General features: G+C 36.5%; 1 pseudogene; it reads right to left on the bottom strand.

Annotated features, from left to right (window-relative positions):
- Positions 1 to 213: 213 nt before the first annotated feature.
- Positions 214 to 414, bottom strand: LOC125105707 (uncharacterized; annotated as a pseudogene).
- Between the last annotated feature and the right edge of the window lie 5,985 nt (positions 415 to 6,399).

The raw sequence follows: 6,399 nt of genomic DNA, 5'->3' as shown, positions 1-6,399 counted from the left end.
AACTTTTTGTTACTGCCAGAATTTTTCAAAGAGGCTACATCATGTTACATTCTCAGCAATAATGTGTGAGGGCTCCAATACCTTCAATCTTATCAACACTTGTTATTGCTAGTTTTTTTATTTCAGTCAGTCCAGTTCGTATAAAGTGATATCACATTGTGCTTTCAATTTACATTTTCCTAATGTCCAATATTGGAAAGTTTTCATATTTTTATTGACCAATTATGGAGAAATGTCTATCCAAATCCTTACAATATTTTTATTTGGGTTATGTTTGGTTTATGGTTGAGTTGTAAGAGTCCTTCATGTCTTTGTTCTAGATATAAGTCCCTTATCAGATATATAATTTACAATTAGCAATAATCGCGCCTCGGATAAACCTCATTGGCTACGATACTGCCACTGCGCAAAGCTAGATATATAATTTACAAATAATTTTTTCTCCTTTGGATTACTATTTCTGTTTCTTGATAGTGTCCCTGTTAGCAGAAAATATTTAAAGTTTGATGAAATTCAGTGTCTTCGTTTTGGGGGGCTTGGAGTGGGTTGCTTGTGCTTTGATATCATATCTAAGGGATCTGGGAACAAAGGTAGAAGGAAATGCAGATAAAATTAAATTTCCTTATAACCTGCAGCCCATTGACAAATACTTGAGGCAGGAAGAGTATAACATTACTCCAGGAAACTCTCAACTGTCTTAATGTTAATGGTTTGCTAGATGGAAAAACAACTTTAGGCTGATAATAGCTAGCTAGGGCTCCTGGATCCTATGAATCTTCTTTAGCATATGAAAGTCCTTTTGGAAACTTCCCTTGTCTTTACCTTCCCCAACTCCATACTATAGAATCAGTTGCTCCTCATAATCTGGACATCAGCTCATGGGTCCTGTTCCCATGCATTCATAAAACCACCTTTTTGTACCAAAGATGTCTGAAGCATTCTTTTTGGCTGACATCTGTGAACCCCCCACTGCTTTAAACCACATTATAAGGCCACATCAAATGTAGCCATTCAAAGTCACAAATACTTACCACTATGGTTTATTCTAAAAGTTTCAGAGTTGTAAGTCATACATTTCAGTTTATGATCCATTTTTATTTTATTTTTTTGTATGCAATGTGAGGTAGGTGTCCAGCTTAATTCTTTTGCGTGGGGCTCTCCTGTTCTATCATTATTTATTGAAACAATTCTTTCCTCAGTAAATGGTGTTGGGAGTCTAGGAAAAAATCAAGTGACCATATGTTTGGGAGTATTTCTGGAGTCTAAATTCTGCTCTGCTCATCTCTGTGTCTGTATTAGGGCAGAACCACAGTCTTTAGTAACTTTTGAAATCAGAATTGTGAATCTCACGCTGTTCTTTTTTTTTTTTTTTTTTCTAGGATTGTTCTGTCTATTCTGGGTCCCTTGAAGTCCCATGAATGTTGAAATGAGCAAGTAAGTTTCTAAAAGAAATGTGCTGGGATTCTGCTAGGGATTGCATTAAATTTGTAGACCAGTTTGAGGAGTACTGGCGTTTTAATAGTATTCACTCTGATCCAACACAAGATGGTTTTGGGTTAAGTCTTCTTTTAATTCTTACAGTGATGTTTTATAGTTCTCAGTGTGTATTACACTTGAAAAAAATTATTCCTGGTATTATTTGTAGTGCTATTGTGAATGGATTTTTTTCCCCTAATTTCATTTTTAGATTGGTCAGTGCAAGTGTATAAAAATATAGTTGATTTTCGGGGCACCTGGGTGGCTCAGTGGGTTAAAGCCTTTGCCTTTGGCTCAGGTTATGATCCCAGAGTCCTGGGATCAAACCCCACATCCCGCATTGGGCTCTCTGCTCAGTAGGGAGCCTGCTTCCCCTCTCTCTCTTCTGCCTCTCTGCCTACTTGTGATCTGTGTCAAATAAATAAATAAAATCCTTAAAAAAATATACATAGTTGATTTTTTAAGTTCCTTTTGTATCCTACAATTTTACCAAAAACCTCATGTATTAGTCGTAACAGTGTGTGTTTCTTAGAATTTTCTGTATATAAGATTATATGATCTGCAGATATAGACATTTTTAATTAATCCCTTCTAATCTGGATGCTTTTTATTATGTTTCTTGCATAATTTTCTTACATAGGACATTTAGTACAATGGTGAGAGTGGATATCTTTATCTTCTCTTAATCATAAGGAGAAGTATTTGGCCAGTTATCAATAAGCATGGCATTGTTTTTGTTTTTGTTTTTGTCTTTAATAGATGTCCATTATCTCACTGAGGAAGTTCCTTCTGTTTTGATTTATTGAATATTATTTTTTCTTTTAATCATAAAATTGTGTTTGGTGTTTGATTTCATCATTGCTTTTTCTGCATCTCCTGAGATGTGGGTTTTTTCCTATTATCTATTATCTGTCTATTCATTATCTGTTGTGATTGATGAGGGGAGCAGAGGGCTCCCTGAGGACAAAGCATGAGCTGACACCCTTCAACCCCCTCTCCCAGCAATGGTGTGATATATGTATAACCTTCTTCTAGGAAACTTCTAGCTATCTTAATGTTAATGCTTTGCTAGAGGGAAAAAGAAACTTAGTTTGATAATAGCAAGATCTCCAGTATCCTAAGTCTTTGTTAGCATACCTCCCCCAAGCCCATAGTATATAATTAATTGTTCCTCACAACCCTAGTGCAGCTCTTCTGCCCATGGGTTCTGTCCCATTGGTTTAATAAAACTACCTTTTTGCAAAGAAGAAGTCTCAAGAATTCTTTCTTGGGCTTTGGCTCTGGACCTCACCCCACCAAACTTCACCTGTATTCCATCAGTGATGACTGTGTGTTTTTTTGACCTTTATTTCTATGAATGTGGTGTATTACATTGATTGACTTTTGTTTATTGAGCCAATCTTGCATTCTTGAGTTAAATTCCAATTCTTCATGGTGTACATAATCCTTTCTGTGTATCGCTAGATTTGAAATGTTAATTTTTGTTTGGAATTATTACATCAGTATTCTTAAGGGATATTAATCTGCAGTATTTTGTCTGTCTTTGGTTTGTGGATGTCTTTGACTGGACTTTTTATTAGGGTATTATTGATTTTATAGACTGAGTTGGGGAGTATTCCCTCTTCTACTTACAAAAGTTTGTGAAAGACTGGGATTCCTTTATAATAATTTTTATTTATAAATAATAGTAGTAATGTCTGTTCTATCATTTCTGACTTTAGTAATTTGATTTGTTTTCTTTTTAATTTTGGTCAGTTTGATGAGGGAGCAGAAGGCAAGCTGAGGACAGAACACAAGCTAACAAATACTCCACCCTTCCAGCCCCCACAGTGGGATAATTGTGACATTCCTCATGTACTCCAGTCTGTCCTAAAACTAAGGGAAGGGAAAAACAAATGGCTAACTGATAGAGATCAAGGTCCTGCAGGACAGGAGTCTTCATCAGTTTACCAGTGTCTTGGTGATATACAAGGTTATTCTTATTCTTTTATTCTTATTCTTATTCTTACTCTTATTCTTATTGATAGCCTAATTTTCAGAGACCCATAACTCAAATTTTTTGGAGCCCAAACATCACCCTCCCCTCCATGATCAATGTGAGAAGCAGAGGCAGAAGAAGATATAAACAAAATTAAATTACTTTTTGTACTGTAGCCCATTGAGGAGGACTTGTGATAGAAGAGTATAATAACATTCCTCCAGGAAACTCCCAACTGTCTTAATGTTAATGCTTTACTAGAAGGAGAAACAGCCTTTCCTTGACAATAGCAAGGCCTTTAGTATCTTCAGATAGTATATGAAAGTTGTTTTGGGTACTGACCTTTTTCCTTATCTCCCCAAACCCCCAAGTACAGGATCAGACATTCCTCACCACCCCAGTACAGAAACTCTTTCTCCCCATGGGTTCCTTTCCCTGTGCTTTAATAAAATCACCTTTTTGAAACAAAAACATCTCAAGAATTTTCTTGGCTGTCAGCTCTGCACCTCACCAACATTGTAAAAACAGCATCATGTTTCCCAAAAGATTCATCTTTTGTTGACCATTTCAAAGAACTAAATTTTGGGTTTGTGTATTTTCTCTAACGGTTTTCTATTCATTTTGTCTGTTTTCCCTCTAGTCTGTACTATTTTCTTCCACCTACTCTGGACATAATTTGCTCTTCCACTTTTAATTCTTCTTCTTCTTTTTTGTTAAAAGATTTTATTTATTTATTAGAGAGAGAGAGAAAGAGAGAAAGTATGTGTGAGAGAGCACAAGCAGGGGGAGTGGCAGGCACAGGGAGAGGGAGAAGCAGGCTGCCCACTGAGCAGGGAGCCCTGGGGCTAGATCCTAGGACCCTGGGATTATGACCTGAGGTGAAGGCAGACACTTAACCCGCTAAGCCACCCAGGCACCCCTGCTCCTCTTCTAGTTTGAATTTCTTAAGGTTGATGAATATCTCTTACTTTTTTTTTTTTTTTTTTTTTTTTAGGGAGAAAGAGAGTGTGTGAATAGGGAGCAGAGAGGGAGAGAGAGAAAGAAAATTTCAAAGCAGGCTCCATGCTCAGCGTGGAGCCCCAAAATTGGGGCTCAACCCTGAGATCATGACCTGAGCCAAAACCAAGAGTTGGAAGCTCAACCAACAGAGCCACCCAGGCAACACACCCTTTTTTTAAATATCGGCTTTACCAGCTATAAATTTGTATCTATGCACGAGTTTACTGCATCCCATAAGTCTGGTATGTTGTGTTTTGCTTGATTTATCTCAAGATATTTTTTTCATTTCACTTGTGATTTCTTTTTTATCTCTTTGGTTATTTGGCAGTGTGTTGTTTTCCATGTATTTGTGAATCTCAAGTTTTCTGCTGTTACTGATACCTAATGTCGTTTGTAGTGGTTGGAGGCCATACTTTGTATGCTTTTAATTTGTGTAAATTCATGGAGAATTGTTTGGAGGGCTAATATATGATCTATCCTGGGGAATGTTTTTTGTACACTTAAGAAGGATATAATTTCTGCTCTTGGTAGGTGGAATATTTTTCGCATGTCTGTTTGGTTTAGTTGGGTTATAATCTTGGTCATGTGCTCTGTTTTCTTTTGGATTTTCTGTGTACTTGTTCTGTTCATTTTTGAGAGTGAAGCATGGAATTCTCTGTCCATCCGTGTTGTTTTGCCTATTTACTTCTTCAATTCTGTGAGTTCTTGCTTCATGTATTTTGGGGCTCTGTTATTAGGTATATATTTGCTTATAATTGTTATATATTCTTGATGTAATTACTCTTTTATTATTATAAAATGTCCTTTTTGTCTCCAGTAGCAATTTTTGTCCTAAAGTTGATTTTATCAAATATTTTATCTGATAGTTTAGCCATTCCAGTTCTCTATTGGTTACTGTTTGCCTGACATATTTTTTCCACCTTTTTCCTTTCAAGTTACCTCTTTTTTGTTTTTAAAAAAAACCTTGCAGGAACTTCTTCTTTTTCTTTTTTTTAAAGATTTTATTTATTTGACAGAGATCACAAGTAGGCAGAGAGGCAGGCAGAGAGAGAGGGGAAAGCAGGCTTCCAGCTGAGCAGAGAGCCTGATGAGGGACTCAATCTCAGGACCCTGGGATTAAGTCCTGAGCCAAAGGCAGAGGCTTTAACCCATTGGGCCACCCAGGTGCCCCTCCAGTTACTTTTTGAAACTAAACAACTAAATTTGTAGTTGTTTTTCTTTCTTTTAATCCTTATGCCATTGTCTGGCTTTTGTTGGGAGTCTTTAGTCCATTTTTATTTCATATAATTACTGATAAGGTAGCATTTACATTTGCAGTTTTCCCAATTTTTTCTTATATTTTGCACATTTTCTTTTATTCCTCTGTTACTGCTTTCTTTTGTGTTAGTCATTTTCTCTGTACTGTTTTTATTCCCTTGTCATTTCTTTTATTATTGATGTTTTTTGGAATTTACAAATAAAATTTTAATGTATAATAATCTGATTCAGATTAATATCTATCAATTTAAATTCATTAATATATAAAACCTTTTGTGCGACAATAGAAAAAAAGTTATGTATATATATATATTGATCTCTGTACTCAGTTCCTGGCACAGAGTTTCTTTTTTTTTTTTTTAAAGATTTTATTTATTTATTTGACAGAGATCACAGAAGGCAGAGAGGCAGGCAGAGAGAGAGGAGGAAGCAGGCTCTCTGCTGAGCAGAGAGCCCGATGCGGGGCTCGATCCCAGGACCCTGGGATCATGACCTGAGCCGAAGGCAGAGGCTTTAACCCACTGAGCCACCCAGGTGCCCCTGGCACAGAGTTTCTAAAAGCCTTCTAATTTCCTAAGTGATAGGAACACTAGGAAAATCTTCTTTTCTAATATTTGGTCTTTGACCCTGGCTCCTCATGTAGTTTCTATATCCCTTGGAATTTCATGGATGATAGGAATGACTTTTGT

The sequence above is a fragment of the Lutra lutra genome, chromosome 7, assembly GCF_902655055.1.
Source record: "Lutra lutra chromosome 7, mLutLut1.2, whole genome shotgun sequence".
NCBI lineage: Eukaryota > Metazoa > Chordata > Mammalia > Carnivora > Mustelidae > Lutra > Lutra lutra.
This window is presented reverse-complemented; position numbering and strand designations above follow the sequence as displayed.